The 21,736-nt window shown below is 38.8% G+C and overlaps 1 long non-coding RNA gene across 1 annotated transcript; it reads right to left on the bottom strand.

Annotated features, from left to right (window-relative positions):
• Positions 1-17,946: 17,946 nt before the first annotated feature.
• LOC139082647 (uncharacterized) lies at positions 17,947-19,490 on the bottom strand. The gene is made up of 2 exons (XR_011538854.1): positions 19,364-19,490; positions 17,947-18,192 (listed from the first exon to the last, which is right to left on the bottom strand). It is a non-coding gene; the product is annotated as an uncharacterized lncRNA (long non-coding RNA).
• Positions 19,491-21,736: the final 2,246 nt, after the last annotated feature.

Here is a 21,736-nt window from a genome sequence, read left to right as displayed (position 1 = left end):
GCATCAGTACATTTGGACAAGTAGCGGACGAGAACCTAAGAGTGGGCGACTGACACAGGAAATGTATCTAAGTGTAAACCAGCTCCTGTCTTCCACTCTCTCATTTGCCTCTTAAACTTCACTTCTTCACAGTATGAAGATTAACACTATATGTATGCCTTTAGTCCAGGCTTGGGTTTCACCCTTTGCCTTCTTTCTGTTCCTTCATTCTTTATCCTTGGTGGATAGTTATGCCCATGAAGCCAAGAAGAAAGCCACAATGGCACAAGTTAGACACACACACATAAAAAAGAATAAGCTTGTCACTATGCAATGATAGGGCCCAGAGGGAAGCACTATCAGTTGTGCTGTCCACAAGGAGAAAACATCCCAGGTCCTCAGGGGAGGCAGGAGCACAATGAAATCTTTTCTTCATACTAATTTATAAGTCCTAGGAGACATTCACGTCATCAAAGGCCCTGCTAATTAACTAATATTAAAAGAGAATCATACAATTTTAAAGCTTAAAGTCACTTTGCAATTCCTATTATGTGGTTTTGTTATTTTATATATCCATCCGTCCACCCATTTATTCAACATTCTAGAACTCATGTTCGATCCCTTTGGCATTGTGTTATTTTATTAGGAGGTGTATCAAACCTAGTTTTTGTTCATTCGTGATGTTAGCAGCTATTGATACTCTGTTCTTAGAGCCATTCATTTACTGGGGGTTGTAAAATGGTGTTATTCTAATTCTATCATACTATCTAATTCTATCATTCTATTTTTATGTAACAGCTGGAAAAGTTTTTTAAGGAGATGATTCCCCTTGTATATCACTTGATTATCTAGTGAGAGTGCTGTCTTTTTATTTACCCAGTATTCAAGATAAACTGGTTCCTATAATTTAAATATATTTGATGGTTTTCAACTCACTACAATACTTATCCTTATTGGAGGTTAAGAATCGTTTCATCTTTGGTCAGTGGGGGCCTCATAAATTAGTTTCTGAGTCTTTTTGACATGATCATAGTAATCGTAGATGGGTTCCTTGCCATTCGTTTGATATGTCAAGATGTTTCAAGGTCATCTTGTACATTTCTTAATCCTGACCTCAATCTGCTGTATTTTTGAGAATCCCTGTTTGCTTTTAATGGAGATGGTTTTTCAAGACCACTGCTAGGCTGCTCGAGATCCTTATTTCCAATTGAGTGGTCATTTTTCTAGGCCTTTCCATTGAACAGAGCTAGGATACACACACACACACATATATAATGTATATTATGTATGCATATATATAATATAGTGTATCATGTAAATGTGTTATAATATGAATAATATAATATATGCACTGTATGTTATGAAAATATAAAGGCATAAAATAATGCCGGAATAAATATTTTCAGTACATGAACATAAAATACTTATAAATTTATAGCAATATTTCCAATTTATATTTAAGATTACAGTGGTTTTGTTTAACTGCATCTGGTTCGAGACCAAGGCCAAAATTATCCACACCCTTGTCTTCCCAGTTTCTATGTACGGGTGCAAAAGCTGGACAGTGAAGAAGGCTGACAGGAAAAAACTTGTTTCATTTGCAATATGCTGATGGAGAAGAGCTGTGTGGATACTCTGGGCTGCCAAAAAGAGGAACAAGTGAGTCCTAAAACAAATTAAGCCTGAACTGTCACTGGAGGCAAAAATAATAAAACTGAGTTTGTCCTGCTTTGGGCACATCAGGAGAAGGCAGGACTCTTTGGAAAAGACAATAGTGCTGGGAAAAGTAGAAGGCAGCAGGGAAAGTGGAAGACCAAGTTTGAGATGGATTGACTTCATAAAGGAAGCCATTGGCATGAGTCTACAGAAGCTGAGTAGGACTGCTGAGGATGGGACATTGTGGACATCGCTCATTCATAGGGTCGCCAGGAGTCGGAGCCGACTTGATGGCATGAAACAACAATATTATATCTCTATCTCCTTAATTCCTCACCAAGAATCTTCGTTCTCAAGGGTTAACAGAATTAGAAAATCCCTATAATTATTTGTTACCCCTCTTTATCCATGCAATGGTGTCAGAATAACAATGTTAATACTATCACTGCCCATTACAAAAAACTAAAAATAATTAGCTAATTATTATTACTATTTAATAATGAAAAAGAATAATTATTTTTTACTTATGCTAGTTCCATACTCCCTGCATTTTTTAATGATTCTACTGAATCTATGTTATCAGATCACGTAGCCATTACGTACTATAATTTCTCCCTTTTCAAACTCACTAAATCTTAATTCCGTAAGTAGCTATCTATTTAATGCTTGCCACCAGTCTCTAGTCATCTTTCTTGTTTTAAGCCTGTTCTCTAGTAGATTCCTCAAGAAACATTCACGAGGAACATAGTAATTGAATTATTGTTATTGCTTACTGTCTTTCTCCTTTATACTTGAAGGGTCAGTTTTTCTGAATATAAAATCTTTGCCTCACCATTTCTTTTCCCTGAGTATTTTAAATCAGTTACTCAGTTTTCTTGTGGCATAAAGCCTTCTTGTTGAAAAGTCTGATGACAGGCCGATAATCCAATCTATTATATAAGTCATGTGCTCTTTTAGTCTAGATTCCAAAAGAATTTTTTATTTTTCTTTAGATTCTAGTTCTTTTATTACAACACATATTTCTTGGTTTTGGTCATTCTGAGTTTATATTTCCAGGTACCTGGTGTGCATTTTCAACATGTGGTTTCAAGTCTCTTTTATTTTAGGAACTTGTTCTTGAGTTACAGTCTTTAGAATTTCAGTGCTTATCAACACTGGTTTTCTTCTTCAGGTATTCCTATTATCTGTATGTTGGGTCTTCCCAGTCACTCTTTGATATCTGTCCCTTTTCCATCTGTTTCTTCATTTGTTTTTGATTTTTAAGTTTTTTTCTCCTTCTCTTAACATATTATTTGTGGCGTTTATTTACTCATGTTTTCTTTTAATTTAGTCATTTCTAAAATGATTTTTCTTAATTTCTAATTACTTAAGTGTTATCCTCTCAGTTCTGAGTTATTCTACTTTTAATTTACGGTGGGTTTTTCTTTTTTGCCGAGGAAGATTCACCCTAACCTAACGTCTGTTGACAATCCTCCTCTTTTTGCTTAAGGAAGATTCACCCTGAGCTAACATCTGTGCCAATCTTCTTCTGTTTTGTATGTGGGTCACTGCCACAGCATGACTGCCAATAAGTGCTGTAAGTCCACACTCAGGAAGAGAAGCCAGGCAGCTGAAGTGGAGCATGCTGAACTTAACCACTAGGTCATGGGGTCAGCCTCTGTGTTGCTTTTTTGTATTACATGCCTTTGGCTTATTTTGAAATATTCTTTTGCAGTTTTGATCTGTTTTTCATTAAGTCTTTCTGGCATGCTTTTATTCTCTATAACTGCTCTGTCTATTGTGATACCTACTAGCCTCATGTAGCTATTTAAATTTAAAGTAATTTAATTATTAAAATTTAAATATTTGGTTCTTCAGGCTCACTAGTCAATAGCCACATGTGTCTAATGGCTACTGTATTGGACAGCACAGATATAGAACATTTCCTTAATTGGAGGAAGTTCTATTGGACAGCCCTGGACTATGGGGATGTTATTCTGCTTTTTATTATCTTTTCCCTTATAGTAACTATCTAAGATATAGCTCTCAATACTTTTCCGCTGCTCGTTTTTATGTGAGTTCATTTTTTCAGAAATATTTGAAGCCTTGGTTCAGATAGCTTTCCTAACTTTACAGAGCTCTCTTTTCTATTTTTGTTTTACTGTTTGCTTATTTTCATGCAGTTTTAAGAAGCATGGTAGATTGGTTTCTGAGATTTCTTGGTAATTTTTCCTGGGTCCACTTTTATTTGGACCATTTCCTTTCTTTGAGTCTATTGTCTCCATCCTGCTTAATTGTGATCTCACTCTCAGCAGTTTCTCCCCTGTATGAGACCCTGTCTTGGAAGGGACCCCTAGCTGGTCAGTTGCACGTGTACACAGTGGCTAGACAGCTCCAGCTCTTTTAGATCCTTCCTTAGGCCCTTTGTACGTGCGTACTGTTGGATTGAGCAAAACCACCTAGTCTTAGTCACTACTCTCAAATTGGTCTGCCATGAATTCCAGTAATACCTGCTGGCTATTTGGAGGTTTTCCTGGTCTCTGTCTACAGACCTCTGTTGTTTTCCCCTGCTTCTTCATGCAGTGACATTGATAGTATACATGTCTTATGGCTAGTAGTGTTTGTCCCCATCCTTGTATTTTGGATTCATACCACCTTGTTTTGTTGTAAATTAGTCCATGAGTTTTTAGTGTGGCTATGTAGTTGCTTTGACTCTTTTAACGGGAGCGTTGGGCATATTTTAAGCCTCTTCTGCTACCACCATTGCCACCTCCACTGATCTACTCCCCTTCAATCCCTTTGAAGAATAAATTATTTGAAAATCTTTATAAACTTCTCTGCTAGAAGGACAACTGTCTTGCTTTAGTTTAAGCAAAATATCTATATTTCCACCAGGACTTGGCGTGAAGTATATGTTGTTGATAGACTATGCAGGTCTCTCTGCAGTTCTCCAGCCATTTTATTCTGGGTGGAGCCCACAATGACTGACTTTTTATTTCATTTGGAACTACATCTTAAAATGTTTCCCTGCCTAGGTGGTATATGTCTACTGTGGACACTTAATACATGTTGCCTAATTGGCTAGCTGCTGAGTTCTTGTGATTCCTTCTCATTGTTTAGAACTTCAAGATAAATTTGAGATTTTTTTAAGCTGGAAGTTTGGTTTTAATATAAATTGAATATATATATATATATAACACACACACATGTATATCTCTCATATAATATACCTATCAACTTTGTAAAACTCAAAATTGAAAAGATCTATACAAATCCTTTAACATAGACTTTCTAGCCTAGGCATTATTGGCATTTTGTGCCATATAATTCTTTATTGTGGGGGCTGTCCTGTGTGTTGTAGGATGTTTAGTAGCATCCCTGGCCTCTACCCACTAGATGTCAGTAGCACCTCCCAGTTGTTACAACCAAAAATGTCTCCAGACATTGCCAAATGTCCAGAGGTAAGGAAGATGGGAGTGGGGTTGGAGTGGGGATTGCCCCCAGTTAAAATGTTCTGACTCTTTGTATTTGAAGAACAGGCAGAGAGAGGAGCAATCATTTATATCAGGTCACATGGCTATGTCAAGCTCTATCTTAGACTCTTCTGGAGGTCATCATCATAAAATATAATTATGCCTAATTATGGTTTATCTTTGAAACTGAATGTTTAAAAAATTTTGGAAATCAAGATAAAGACCTTTGGACCAAATTATTATTTAGATCATCTCTACCGTGGATATTTTTTGCAAGAACAAAAAGTGTTCAATGTTGGCTCTGGGGATGAAGATTAAAACACTCCACAATCACATCTTTGGACTTTGAGGAAATTTGGAAAATAGTTCTTTGGATAAGAGTATCCTCTGGGTTTGTTGACTTCTAGCAAGAGGTTTATTTTGGCATTTCCTTCTCTTTTGGAATTTTCTTTAACAGAGTTGGCCAGGAATAATAAAAAATTACTGGTAAGTGTTCACCATCACTAAAGACTGCTGGGAAAGTAGCCAAACTGGTGAAGGAACAGTGATAGCAACATCTCTTTAACTGGTGGGAAGGGTCCTAAATTCAATTTGGTGATGCCTTTCTCTAGCACCATCTCCTGGAGATTTTTGACAATATATTGTTCAGAATCCTGTAATAATCCTGTAATATCTTTCTTTTGTGAGGAAGATTTGCTCTGAGCTAAGATCCGTTGCCAATCCTCCACTTTTTTTCCGTTGAGGAGTGTTAGCCCTGAGCTAACATCTGCACCAATCTTCCTCTACTTTGTATGTGGGATGCCTCCACAGCATGGCTGATGAGTGGTGTAGGTCCACACCCAGGATCCAAACCTGCAAATCTGGGCCACTGAAGTGGAACAGGCAGAACTTTAACCACTTGACCATAGGGCTGGCCCTGTCAAAATCCTGCACTATCTTTGAGAAATTTGGCAGAAATGAGAAAGAGAGAAAGAGAGAGAGAGAGATCAAAACATGATATACATTAATAAGTTCAACATAAGTTTATTACTAAATATTTCTTCATGGTAGCTTCAATTACTCTTTTTGGTGTTTTACCAAATATTGCTGTTTTCCTTCTCATGTCTTTCTCAAAACTATACATTTTAGATATATTAGAAGAAGAATGTGGGAAGACTTTCATAAAAGTTTGTTGTAATTAAGCTGGCCTTTAATTTTACATATATTTTTTACAGATTATAAAATGGTATAGATGCATAAAATATGTTTTTTAGATTCAACAAAGCTTCTCTCTTATGCTATCCATGGATGTCAGGCAATGGGATTGTCTCATAGGCAAGGTCCCTTAAAAAGATACCTTTTCATTAATTTGGAAATTAATCGCTGTCCTCTCATGGAAGCCAATGTAAATGTTCCTTGTATTGCATTTCACTTAGTTGTAAATTATGTGTGAATAAGTTGGAGGAAAAGGAAGTGAAATGGAGGGGCAAATAACATTTGTTGAGCCCACAAATGTGTATGTGCCGTCTCCTGTGACCCTTAAAGCAATCTAGGAATAGGTATTCTTATCCCCATTTTACAGATCAAGAATATTCAAATATATTAATATCTTGTAAACAAAGCTCTTATACTACTTATTTTATGGTTGATAAGGCACTTCAAAGATATCGAATGTATACTAGGCTAATAGAGATGTCTAGTTACTTATTTGGTAGCCCTTAATTAATATATATACTTAAATGCTTTATTTATTTATTTAAATAAGGATTTAAAGTCTTTCAAAATGATATCATCCAATAAAGCTGCATAAGAGAGAAGACATTATAGGTTACTTATAAGCAATGTATGGTATGTAATAGATGCTCAAAAAAATTTAGTGAGTAAATTGACTGATTTGTAGAGAGAGTTTCATAATATTCACCTCGAAGAGTTATTGTAAGAATTGAATGAAATAATGCAGCCAAGCACCAGACCCCACGCAGGTACTCGGTGAATGCTCATGCCCTTCTCTTCACTGCAGACCTCTTTCATGAACAAGATCCTGCTGTTCATGTAACCATCCTTGAAACCTATCAGTGACTGACATTTGCTTGAAGATGAAACCTTCAGCAGCTGTGCCTGTTATGCCTGGATCAGATCACTCCAGTCAGGGTATGGAAGCATCCACTGAAGTAATCAGTGACTGCCAAGGCAACTCCGATTCTAAAGCCTTCTATATGAAATTAGGTTAGCAAGAGTGATTCCACGTGCAGGGCACAAAACGTGAGACATTAGCTGGAATTGTTCAGGAGGTATTGAAAGAACCATTTTAGGAAAAAAGTGGGGGAGAGGAAATGAGCATTGGAGGGCCATGTGCCCCTTGGTGTGGTTCTTCTTTATTAATATTCATAGAATCTGCATCGGTGCCTCGGGGCTGAGAGACCAAGTCTTTCCAAATGTCCATGGCAAATACTGTGTTCAGGGGCTCTTCCAGAGCTCCCGATGAGTTATAGAAACTAATTTTATTCCACTGAATTTGTCATGCAGCTCCATACTGATGAATATACGACAGAGAGAGAAACAGAACAATATTCTGCACTTGCCTTTTTTATCTTTAATTTCAAGCCTGGTTCTCCTATGCATTCGGGAGACAGAAGAATCTGATTTTTAATATGTACAGTGATGTGCATTTTAACGAATTTTAAACTTCAGAGATTAACTCTGCCTTCCTGCTCTGTAGTGTGCTAACTGCTGCATGCATAACAATGACGAATTCAGGACGGGAGGGAGCAGAGTTCCTGGATGGCAGTTAGACCTGGGAAAGAGAACTCAGCTTTCATCAAGTTTACTGATAATCCTGAATCTTCACATGGAAATGTGGCTCACTTTTTCTGAAAGGCCTGCCATGTACATTCAGAATAGTAAAAAAAAAAAGCATATACTTTCTCCCTGATAGCCCCCACTCCCGATGGAAACGGGTTTAACATGAAACTATTGACACCGACAAACTGGAGGGCATGGGTTAACAACAGTCAATTTTGTGTGGAGAAGAAAAGTGAGAAAAGAACAGAATTTCTGTATCTTCTTTTTCTGAAAGGGAAGTTAACGAGAGATTTTGGTAAGTTTTAATGTTTTTGCTTGGAAAGGATAGTCTGTTTGAAGAAGAGTCTTGGGACTTGTAAAATGCTGATCAATGTTCATATATACAGCCAAAGATTGATTATTCTTAATACAACTTGAGTTTTGCCCAGGCCTCACATAACATACCTATGCACACAATATTTACTTGCTTCAGCTCAGTAAAACTCCAATGTCCTCCACACACACATTAAAAACAACAATGACAAACATATAGAGCTATCCCCAGCTGCTGTCTCTCACGCGCTCAGAAACAAGTTTGTCAAAGACCATCTCCAACTGACCTAGATGCCTTTGTCCTTTCCCATGTCTGTTTCTCCTATCAGCTTTTGAGCTCCTCTAGGCCTGGGACGTACTTATTCGTGTTTCTATCTCCACAGTCACCTAGCATATTACCTGGCTCATCTAGGTGACCGGCAAATAATTGCTAAACTGAATTAGTGGATTCTGCTTTGTCATCCAGTGTGCCGGCTGTGTCATCTGGGAATACTATCAGCAGCCTGTCAATGCTCTCCTCTTAGTTATTAATGATGCAAAGATTCTTTCATGGAATGTAGGCCTGCTGGAAGTAGAGGACTGGGGATAGCGGGCTCTGATGTTCCTTACAGCTTCCAGAGACTTTGCATCATTTTCGTTAACATGGACTCTGGACTCAGACAGACCTGAGTATAAATTCTGATTTTGCTGCATGGTTGTGGTGTTGCCTTGGGAAAGTAACTTCACTTTCAGTGCCTGAGTTGGAGGTGCTCAATAAATGTATGTTGAATGAATTAATGATCTCTAAAACTCATTTTTAATATCCTTAAAATGGGGAAAACAATATATAGCTAACAGTGTTGTTAAATACCCTACCTGGCAAACTCAGGAAGATGGAAAATTATTTTGATGTCTTACATGCTTTTGTCATTTTTTCCTGCTGTTTCTACATACTTGTAATCTTCTGAATTACCTCTTTATATATATTTTTATTTTCAGGGAAGAGTAACACCTGGTGTTATTTCATATTAGTATCATTTGCTATGTTTCTATAAAATACTGTTTAATTTTACCTTCACAGCAACATCTGAGGTTACTAAGGTTATCGTCCACATCCACTCGGACAGAAACCTGAGTCGGGGAAAGAACTAGATTTACCTGAAGTTGTGGCAGTAACCACAGTGTGACTAGAACGTAGATCTTCTGACTCAAGATCTGTTGGCTTTGCCCTCTGCCTTGTTGCCTTCTAATGAGCAGGATTTCTAAAATGAACCAAACATTTATTTATCTCTGCATCTCAGTGCTTTTGGATGAAATACAAAGGAAGGAGATGAGTTCCAACTTACCGTGTGGCCTGCATGCTCGTGCGCTGAAGCTATTTTTTTGGTTCTCTGTGGTTTGTTTGTGGGTGGAAGGAGGAGGGGAAATGGAGAAATCGTCCATTAAGCTGCCAGCTGTGTTTGTGTTTGCAGCTGTTGACACGCACACAGGGCTGCAGGCAGACCCCGTTCCCTGGTAGAAGAGCTGGGCTCATGGTCACTAGAAACGTTAGGTCTTAAGAACACCACAGCGTCCCTCATGGGTGGTTGGGGACTTGCTGGAGTTTAGAAGATACGTGAAAGTCCTACTCAATTTACGATTCTTCAACCGAAAGCATATCCTCTCCCTGCTTTTCTATATCAGTCTTGGGTTCATACCTGACAGGCTCAAGTAAGCAGTTTAGCTATAGTGGGGCTAGGGGAAGACGGAGTGGCAGAAACTACTAATAGTTTCAAGAAGTAGAATAGAATATTGGTTAAAAGTGTGGTTTCCGGAGCTAATTGAGCAACTACTATGCATAAGGTACTGGGGATACAGCAGTGGAAATGACCCCCTGCTCTCCTGGAGCTTACATTTTAGGGGGAAAAGTCAAATAAAAAATAAAGTAGTTAAGTAAATGATATAGTATATTAGAAGGTTATAAGGGCTGCAGAAAAAAAGAGTCAAGGATAGGGACGGGAGTGCTATTAATCCCTCAATCTTTGGCCTGTGCTCGGTTTTCATGATTCAGCTTTCTAACGTGTCAGCTTCTAATTCTTGGATTGCTTTGATTCTCTTACACCAGCTTTATCCCCCTTTTTTCCAGGCAAGAGTGTGCCTCTAGTATGGACAGAGTAAGTAGTTACCAACACAGCATGGATTTAGGAGTAAGTAAAGAAAAGAAATGAAAACAGAAGAGAAGAAAAGGAAAGAATTATTTAGAGGTAAGCAGGTAGTAAAAATCTGTATTAAAATTAAGCTTGGTTTCTTTTTTTGCATGCTTTCCCCTGCATTTGGTATATCAGTAGTGTTGCACTGAGTTGCTAGGCAGGCACTAGGGGGTTGCAGAGGACAGGCTCAGACCCAGCTGTAGAAAACTTGACTGCCCAGTGGAGTGACATTTATATTTTCCATGCACATCCTTCCTTCTTTCAAAAGAGATTTGGGCATCTGCCATTAGAAGGGAGTAAACACAATGCACCACATGAAATGAAGGAAATGAAAGAAAGCCAGGACTAAGGAAAGGATGAGGCTGAACCACATCATAGTGACAAGGGGCAAGCACTCCAGAAGCGTCAGAACTTCCCAGCAGTCAGGGCTTAAGGGAAGACACCTACCAATTTACAGGGGAGACGGGGGTTTTCTTTCATCTAATTTCCTAAAGAAATTCTTCATGTTGGACAGTCAATGAGGGAACAGGAAATAGTATAATGGACAAATTCCTCATCAACAGCCATAGAATAAATGCAGATTGTTGTTGTTGGGTGCGCTTGGTGTGACCAGGAATCTTTCTCCATCAGTCCCCTCTGTCCTTGTAGGCCTCTGAGGGAGCGATGAAAGGAGAGGGCCTTGGAAACCTGGTTGGACCCAGGTGGAGCAACAGGGTCTCTTTCGCCAAGGCAGGCGAAAATCCAACGCCTTTGAGGAAAGCAGGAGAGACGGTTGTCTTAGCCTGCCCCGAGCTTACCCTCTCGTCTTGGCCCTCCAGGTCAGTGACTTGCAGACATTTTTGACCATGTTCCCAAGTTAGAAATATATTTTACATTGCCACCTAACACATACACACAGACACACACACCCTGAAGCAAAAGTTTCCCAAATAATATTTCTCGTATTACAAATAAGGTACTCTGGTTTTTCAAAACTTCTATTCAATTCTATTTTTTGATTCCTACCTGTACCAACTGAAAAAATTAATTTCATGTCACACTTTTTGGTCACAAAGTATAGTTTAAAAAACAATACTTTAAATTAATTATTCTCATGCAGGGAAAGTTTTCAAACTTTACACACGTTTATCCCTAGGTTATCTGATGTGTATAGGTGGCGAAATCTCCCTAAATGATTCTAATGTGCCCCCTCACCATCATCTAGCCGAACGAAAGTGACAGATACCAGGAATAAGCAACAAAAGAAGGAGAAGGGGAAGGATTTTATCTTAAGGCTTAGGGCCGAGCTGGTCTCCTCTGTCCCATGGGGTACCACCTAACAGAAGGACGTTCTGGTCTCCAATTAAGACATGAGCTATCAGACTACCACAGCTTCCAGGAGGCAAGCCAAATACGTTCATGCACTAAAGACAGTAAATCCAAGGAGAGCTCACTTTCACGGAAGCCTGGGCTTTGAATCCTCACATGTTTGAGAGAAAGACTTCTGAGGCCCCAAGGCCAAAGATTCAGGTGCAATAACATGCATGTGTTCTTGAGTTCGGTTACTAGGCTCAGTCAAAACTAGATCCTTGTCCCCATCTCCATTAGATGTCTGGTGACCCTTTAGGCCCCAAGTGTCCCTGGGTGTTAATGTCCCAGGGTGCGTTGTATCAGAGTGACCAGGAATTTTGCAGGCAGCATCTTGAAAGTAGAGAAATACATAGGCTCCAACTATAGGGTGGCAGTCTGTCTGGGTGGGAGCCTTCATTCCCACATTGGGGGCTCAGATGGGTGGCATAGAATCTGTCACATCTGATACCTAGAGAGAATAATTTTTTAATAACCCTCTTCTATATGATGAAAGTATTTTCAGTAATTGTGAACTGAAACAAAGTAATAAGAGCCAGAAAAGAAATGTAGATGTTGACATTTTTAAAATTGAACTTGGTATATATAATCATGCCAGCAAAAAAATAAAATTGAAAATTGAAAGGATGAAATAAATATTATAGTACAAAGGAGAAAAAACTATACATCAAAACATATTAATTGCATTAACATGCTTTTTGAAAAAAGAAAAACTTATATATCATAGTAATGAGTAATAGCATTATAGTTTCTGTGTATTTTCAAGCCTTCTGTAGATTTGTCAATGACATCATTAAAATAGATCTTCTTTGCATATCCATGTTCAGTGGACATCTAGTCAGATACATCAATCCATCTTTACTCATAGTTTACTGAAGAAGATTTTTTTATTAATTTGAAATTTTAAATGTTTCTTTCACACAAAGCAATGGATATTTAAAATATTTAGGAAAAGGCTTAAACGTAAGAATACGTTTATCAGAAATTCCTAAATAATCTCATTTTACAAAAAATTCCAGAAATTTCCATACTGTCCATTTTTTTGCTCCTTCAAGATCAATTTTAGAAGCTTGTAAATGTCTCTGCAGTTGAAAAATTTCCACTGAAATGTCTTCAACAGAAAGTTTATCATAAACTTCTACTATAGTTTGTGAAAACTTCTGAAACTTTTTGTCTTCTGCAAACATCAGAAACTGGCTGAATGATAGAGGACACTGGCATGATTTAATCATTGCTTTAGAATGAGTTACATAATTGAACTAACTCAATTTCTATTTCTTTGTTCTTACAACCTCTGTGCTATTATTGTTTGCTTAAAATCTTTAGAAGTTTAAAGACAGGCATATATAAAACCACAGGGGTGGAGATGCAAATTATGGCCAAAGCAACTTGACTGTATACTTGGAGTTCTCTGAATTAACTTCCATGTAAAATTTAACGTTTATCAGAGGATAAGAAATACAAATGTAATGATTTGAAGCTTGTCTATATTATTAAACTCAACCTTATCTGCAGCAATTGTTTCAAAATTAGAGCAACAAAAGAGTTTTCTGAGAAGAGTATTTGTTACTGACTAAGGTGGACCATTGGCAGCATCCACGCCCGGGATGCCACTGGAAACGGGTCTTTAGTTGAAGCTCTGACTAATTTGAGTTCTGGTGCGATAAGTTTAATCTCCGATGGGACATTCTGCTACAAGGGTAACAAAAATCTTCACTCTCTATCCTTTATAACGTTCTTGGTCTTGAAGTGAACTGACTCATCAGCAATTGCTTTCTCTGAGGGGGAGCAGGCGTGGAGAGAAAACTTGGGTCCTTAGGAGCCAACCCTTTCAGATAGGAGGCAGCGTGTTTAGAAGTGAGAAATAAGGACTCTCCTCAATGCCAGCATTGGAAAACCTAGGTGTGTTATGGTTTTGTGGTAAAAATGTGGGAAAGTTGCTGAGTTTCTCTGTGCGTGTCCTCACCTGTAAAGTGGGAGTAATAATAGTAGCTGCCTCATAGAGATTTTGTGGTGATTAACTGAGATGGTGCATGTCAAGTGCCTAAAACAATGCCTGGTACATGGAAAACATTCTTTTGTGTAATGGTCATCAAGGGCATGATATAAACGTGCAAATCAACAAAGGCAATTCTCTCATGAGTTTAAGCAAATGCTGTGAAAAACTTACCTCAGAGACTGATCTAATTCTAGTTTTAGTAAAAGTTGAATTTATCCCATTAGCAATATTTTAAAAAGGGCTACACCATCCATACATCATTCTAACTCAAGGTACACAGGAGCCTGGATTCAGTCTGAATTCACGTGACAGATACCTTTAATCGCACAATAACTAAAATTCCTGAGAAAATCTATGGAAGCAACCCAATTATAAGTGATGACTTGAGTCTGAGGGGAGCCTGTCCCCTTTAACAACCTGCAATTGTTCTTTGCCGCTACCCAAGTGAAGGCCCTTATCCGATTCGCATTATGGAAAATATTTGACTTCCCTGAACTTGTTGCCTAGCAGCTCATCCTGACAATTAGTATTCCAGTATTTTCATCCTCTCACGCTTCTGTTCAAGAACTACCACTTCTCTCGGCCCACAGTGAAGATAACCAGTAGGGTTAAGAGATTGAAGCTTTGTTTCAAAGGAGTTCCTTTATTTTTAGCTTCTTAAGTCTAGCTCAACTTTTAACAACTTCCAGAATCTAGCTTCACTATCACCTTAGCTGATTTTCCTTTACTCATCCATTGAGACAGTCCCCTCACTGTATCTGCTTGTTTTATCTCCAGAGCCTTTCTTTCTCTTTATCTCTAATACCTTTTCTCCCTAGTACAGGGAAATATTTCTGTGTCCCCAGCTAAGATGAAGAACCCGAGACTCAGGAGGTGAAAGGACTTGTCTCAGTCGACATGTTAACTTACTCCGTGGCAGCGCTGATCCTAGAATTCTGATTTCTTATCTAGTGATTTTATTCCAGGTAGCTGTTGCAATTAAGTTTCAGAATGCAGATGTAGAAGATTTCCCTTCCTTCACAGGCTTTTCCATAACAGGGACCTGCTTTTCACTTACCTCCCAATAGACAAAAGACCCTACAAACTCATGGAAGTAATCAATGAGGTTCAAGCTAGTGTGTGTGCGCATGTGCATGGTCTCGGGGAGTGAAGGTGGAGGATACAGCTCAGGGATAGGGCCCTGTTCAGTTCACAGAGGTAATTTTGTTTTGAATGAGTGTTTGAGGATGTAACATTTCAGGAAGATTTTCCCTTTTGACCTGGTTTCTTCAGTCCACAGACTTGCACACCACATCAATGTCCCTTGCGTCACTTCTGGCCAGTGGCCACATAATTTGTAATGGTGATTTTATTGCTTCTGATTGACATTTTGAAAAAGGGTTTTGTCCTCTCTCTCACCTGTTTTTGTTGAACAGAGGCAAGGATTGGAAGCTAATGGGTTCTCACTTCCGTTTTAAGTCCAAAATTAAAAATTTGTTTCCCAGGTTTCACAGTAACAGGCAATACAAAATGTAAATAAATATCCTTCAATGGAATTTTGATAGGCATAGTATTTAGATACAGTTCATATTAGATGTAGTAATTTTTAACTAACTTTTCTTATCGATGTAGTTGAGTCTAAAGGATCTTTATTATTGAAATACTTAAATTATTTAAATTTATGATTAAATATTTAAACATTAAAAAATGAATATCAAGGTTTCTGACCATTTTGACAAAAAGAATGTTTTAGGAGACGTGTCTGTAAAGAAAGCTTTCTCAGGAAACTTGCATAAAACAAATCTTATTTTTTTTTTTTTTTTGAGGAAGATTAGCCCTGAGCTAACTGCTGCCAATCCTCCTCTTTTTGCTGAGGAAAATCAGCCCTGAGCTAACATCCATGCCCATCTTCCTCTACTTTATATATGGGACGCCTACCACAGCATGGCTTTTGCCAAGCGGTGCCATGTCTGCACCTAGGATCCGAACCAGTGAACCCCGGGCCACCGAAGTGGAACATGCACACTGAACCACTGCGCCACCTGGCCGGCCCCAACAAATCCTATTTTTGTAGGATTATTTTTAAATTTTCAAGAAACCAGGAAATTAAAACATGCTTAAGACTTTGTATATCTGTATTTTATAGATTGTAATGAATGCAGATATATAATAATTAAAGAAAAAGTTCAAAGGTACAGCTGATTTATGTCACTTCTAGGCCCAAAACCTAGAATTCCTATAGACAAACATTTGGGTCTATGAATTGGTCATCCTATATTAGTTTGGCAAATTGTAGGAAACATTGAAATGATATGGATATAAATTCTCTTTGCCTCACACACGTTTAGTTTCCTCCCGCTATCATCGTAATCATTTAATTCAAGTTAATTCCAGGAGCATTTATAGTGCCTACTACGTACCAGATTCTGTGCCAGGTACTCTGGACTATTCCAAATTAAATAATATGCACTTAAAACTGGTGGGCAAGACAGAGCCAATACAACTAAATGTAATATTGTTTCAATACGAGGATTGTGAATGGAGTAGGTAAGTTTCTCTTGACAGAGAAGAGCTTTACAGAGAAGCAGATTTTGCTAGTGGGAAAGCAGGGGAAGGTCGTTCCAGGCAGAGGGCCAGTGTGAGCCAGGGGACATCTTGGAAGGCTTAGAGTATATGCAGGATGAGAAGGAGATGAGGCTGAAAGGTAAGGGCAGGGCAGGCTGCTAGAGGCCTTACTTGCACGTTAAAGAGTGTAGACTCTCTTCCACGAGCTGTGGAGGAGAAACAATGCTAATAGAAGAGTGTGAAGCACATGGCAGGAATGGTAATGGTGTTGATTCCCGACGGCCATGAGTCTCCTGCGGAAGTAAATGGCAGGATTTCTGCGCAGTCCCAGGGTTTGGCCTTGAAGTTGGGATTTGGGGACAGTGTAGCCAAGTGTTGCACAGTTGCTGTAGGGGCTGCAAAAGGGAGCCAACCAGCAATGAGCAAGAGGATTGCAAATAGCAAGCAGCTAAAGATGAAAAAATCACAAAATTTGTCACACGGCCAATTAGCACAGTTATACAGACTTTCTGTGGCAACACTCGACATCAAGGTGAAGACAGTTGGGTTGATATTATTGATAATTGATCCTTTCACGGAGACATGATTTTTGATGTCTCTCTAGTTCCTCAAATGCCTATAGTTACTCATCTTTCATCAAGACCCATGATGAAGGCCAAAAACATGCTGGTGTGTCCTGAGGGGTGGGGGTGGAAATATTTTACCAAGAACAGACATTACGCCTTTTTGACAAGAGATAAATGTTTCATTCAAATGCTGCATTTCGCATATTGGAAACTGTAATGAATTCTCGTGCACCTCTCTGCCTAGTTCACAATGTCAGGCCCAGGCACTGAAACACCTCAGGCTTTCCTCACAAAATTAAATTTAATGTTACACCCTCCAGGAGAATGGTGCATAAATCAAGCATTTGATTTGCATGGACTATAGCAAGCAGCTCCCTTCTGGACAAATATAAACCCAACTCTGAATATTATGTCAGGGACAAGAACAAAGCAATCTAGGACTTCCAATAAAAGTCTGGTACCAAGTGTAATTCATGCTGGTATTACACTGCTCTGTGTCAAGCTTGTTATTAAAACTCTTGTTTTAACCTCCTTTTTTCATTTCAAAAGAAAATGTTTTCCTTGACCTTCCTGTATTCGGAAAACCAGCGCACAGTCAAACCAGTACTATTTATAAACTGGTGTCTACTAGTGACAACCATGGGCTTATTTATTTTCTTTTCCCATCTACCCCTGCCCCACATAGAGGACAGGAAGGGGTACATAGGAGTAATCAAGTGGAAAGAAACGAAACAAAGGGCGTGGAATGAAATACACCATGGGAGATTAGGAAGCATGGATTTTCACTAAAGTTCTACCTCTGGCCACAGTCCCAAGAGAATGCTAAGAACAGTTTCGGAGCAGACAAGTTTAAAAAATGACTCAATAGCCAGAGTTAATGCACATCTGGATGCAGAACGTGCATCCAGTTCAGGAAAAGGGAGCCTAAATATGCATCATTTGGTCTTGTTTCTGGCCTCCAGCATATGCTGAGTTACACATTTTCCTTAGTCATATTTTCCCCATCACAGGGTATCTGAAATAAAAGTGAAATCACTGTGATCTGAAATTGAGTGAGGCCCTAAGATGAGAAACATTTTGACAAATGCAAAGTCAGTCCACCCTTAGTCCCCAAAGAACGTAATGGATCAGGGACTTGCACATAATCTATGTCAAGGCCCGTCATGTTTATTCTGGAATGCTGTAGAGGTATTACAAACAGAGCCTGCTCCTGAAGCCAAGTGCATCTCCAAGAAGGCACAGCTGTCTGGGACACATAACCAGGTGAAGATGCGAGCCTGAGAGCTGTGCCGATGATTTGGTGTCTGCAGTGTAATTTCTCCCAGCTGTCCACAAACATCTGTTAGAATTTGGAATGCTTCAAGATCTGAATAGGTGAAAGCAGGTGTCTGAAAAAATAAATTTACAATGGTTTAAGGATAGTAAATTAGGATTCATCCACTCATTTGTGAATGGAATATGTCAATAAATATTTATTAAATGAATACAGTGTGCCAGTCACTGTGATAGGTACTATGGGGGGATATAAAAAGGAATCAGACCTAGATTCTACTTTCAATGAATTTATATATATATATATATATAAAAGACATATGGGATATATAGAACAATTACACAAGGTCAAAGAGTCATAAATATATATAGATACAGTTTTCTGTGGCATGAGAAGAAGGACATATTATTTCCGATGGGAGGAAATTAGAGGAGGCTGAGCAGGCAGGATTTGGCCACACAAAATAAATTGGGGCAGGAAAGGGAAATCCAGTGGGGACGTGGGAGGAGGGCATGGCCAAACACTTGGAAAGGGGAAACCCCATGCAGAGACCCTGAGCAACAAACAGTGACTAATTCCACGTTCCTGAACTAGTGAGAGAACGAAGACAAGTCGAGGGAAATATGATTGGAAAGGTAGATGGGATGGGGGATGGCTGCTGAAAGTTTGGACTTTTAAAATTAAGCAATACAGAGTCATTAAAGATTTTTGAGCGAGAAAATGACATCTTCTAATCTTTGCTTTAGGAAGATTAATGTGGTCATAGCATATAGAGTAGATTAAGGAGCAGAAAGACTAGTAGTAAGGAGACTGGTTAGCCCTGGAGAGCAGTAATGAAAGTGTAGAGCAGGAGAGGAGCAGTGAGAACAGACAGAAGGGACAAGTATTAGACAAGTAGAATCCACAGGACTTGACCACAGATGGGTGAGCAAGAGGAGAGGGCAACGGGGTTCAGACACGCTACCCCTAAATATGGCACCTTAGCATATTGAATACTCAAGCTGAAGGAGTTTGAGAAAATTGCAGAAGCAGGAAGGTCACGCTGACCTTCCCCCCCCCCCCCCCGCCCCCCGACTCTCCTGAAACAAGCCAGGACACCCTCATGTGGGAGGTGCCCTCCCTAAGCGGGGTAAGGAGCATCCTTAACCTCTGAAGACAAAGGGACACGGAGAAGAATCCTAACAAACAGGCCTTGCTCAGTTACCCCTGGGTTACTAAGCTTGCCTCATACTCCTTAATCTGTCATATTCCTCTGCACTTCCTCAGACCTAGCACAAAATACTCACGTCTGTTTCTGTAGGTCTTAATTTCTTTATGAAGCTTCCTGTATCACATAAAACTTAGACTAAGTAAATTTGTATGCTTTTCAAACTGTTAATCTGTCTTTGTTGTGTTTCCTTTTCAGACCAAGTCAGGGATCCTAGAAGGTTGAGGAAAACGTTCTGACGTTTTGATTGGGTGAACAGAAAAATCATAGAAGTTAACAATAAAAACTCAAAAACCTTTACATTATTTTTCCCTTTGTCTTGAAAAGCTCGATGCTTTTATAAAACGGAATGTAACGTAGTTGCTTGGTATCTATTACCTGAGCTCAAAATGTAACTGAAAGGCACCTGCTAATGTAGGCTCCCCATTTCACGCAGTAATTTGGGTAAAGTTGAGTGACTTATTCTGAGTTGCAAGAAAGAGGAGAAATAAAATGTTTCTGAATGGTTTCTGTGGTTATTAAATCAGCACAGAATTTCTTGGCATTGATCATTCTGATTATTCCACTAATATTTTCAGAAATTGTTACAGGGAGCCAGAGTTCAGCATGTCCCAAATAGAGCAAATGGATAATTTCAGGTACAGTGACCTTGTTGATCGTGATTTAAAGATTCGTATTGAAATAGAACAGCATCTAGCCCAATCCAAGTTTATTTTGAAAGTACAGTCAGTCCACTTCATGGATAAGGTGTTTTCTAATTGACTGAAACACCAAGCAGGCTGATCTCTAAGCCAGCCTGTCAATACTCATACAGAGAAAACCAGTGCATGCCCCCATGCCATCCCTCAGGCCAGGTGATTCACAGTGCACCGGTCATTTAGCATAATAAATGTGAAGTTGGAGTCATTGAATGTTGTCACAGGACTCCTGCTGTGGAAATAAATGCCCTCCCACATTGGCATGCTTAGAGCAGGCACAAAGAATTTGCTTTAAAAGTGTTAAGGAGCAACAAGTACCCTTTTAGTTTTGAAATAGAGTCTCAATGTAGTTAATCCTACCTGTCAGGAATGTGGAATGTATCGCCCGTTACCAGCGCCCTCTAAATTTGAAGTGCCTATTTTAATGGGAAACAAAAGTAATTATTTAGTGATGATTATGATCCCGTTTTCTAAAATTTGACATGTACCAGCTTTAACGAGTTTCCTTCTAGTTTGAGAGATAGCATATGAACTAGAGAAGTGGGGACTATGGAAGGGATGAAGACTCCATTTTGAAAATTTCTTCTCTGCTCTTAGAAATCAGAGAAAGAAGAAAGATGCTCAACTGCAGAGTCTATTGATCAGCAAACAAATGCTACAAAGGCCCCTGTTCTCTGTGAAAATTCCCCAACCTATTAAGAAAATGGGCTATATTTAATTTGTCTGTCAAGTTTCTGATTTTGTAAATTTATTAAACCAATAAAGTAGCTAGAATAATCTGGTTATTAATTCTAGTTAATGCCTCTACCTAGATGATTTGATCTAGGTTATTGCCACTGTAAATGAGACTTGATTCCATATAAAATGAAGGAAGTGTTTGATCAAATTAGGCGCTATCACTTGGAGCAGCACATATTGAAATTAGTGTGCTCACATCTCCACTGCCCTCTCCAGAAATTTGCCTCTGACCTGCAATAAATAGCTGTGGTTTTTGAGCTATTTAAGCCTGATTAAAGTATTTGTTATGCATTTGACAGTACACAATGGTGCATGGTGTCAGTTCTCAACTGGCATCATCATGATTAAAAGGGGTAGAAGAGAGCATGTGGAACACGTGGTAATAAATAATAAGGATGCCATGAACCTCTAATGCAATCTCAGAGTTTAACCAAAGTAAAAAAGAACCTAGCAAGCTTTAGAACCAAAAATGTTGCTAAGCAAATACTGCTAGATTTTCTTATTAACAAAAATTACTTTCTGTTGTCCAGCTACATAATATCCTCAATTGTTAAGGGATCATGTTATGAATACAAATGAGAAGAATGTAATTTACTCCCGAGAAACACCCCACATGACCTCCTTGTTACAGGTTGGCTTATTGGAAGTTTTTTAATTTGCAAAATAATTTAAGTTGAGGCAGGCAATGCAATCAAAATTCCAGCAAAGAGAAGACTTCAGCAGGAGAGGAAATGCTTAAACTAGTAGTGTTAGCTAGGTTAAAAAACCTTATAAGCATTTTTTTAAAAGAGGCCTGACAAGTGTTGATGGGCTCTTTGCTTGTCCGTCTAACAAGGAGCCAAGTGACAGCAATTAAAGCCAGCCTCTCATCTTGGGAGCCTCAGGGAGCGTCAGTGTGCTGTCAAACGTCCAGTCCAGCTGTGCTCAGTGATTCATCTGAGAAACTCTGCCTCTTCTGAAGCCCATTTTTAAAATAATGATGAATTGAAAAACAACAAGGACAATTGCAGTTAAAA

The sequence above is a fragment of the Equus przewalskii genome, chromosome 3 (assembly GCF_037783145.1).
Source record: "Equus przewalskii isolate Varuska chromosome 3, EquPr2, whole genome shotgun sequence".
NCBI lineage: Eukaryota > Metazoa > Chordata > Mammalia > Perissodactyla > Equidae > Equus > Equus przewalskii.
The sequence above is the reverse complement of the archived record's forward strand: the minus strand, read 5'-3'. Positions and strand labels throughout refer to the sequence as shown.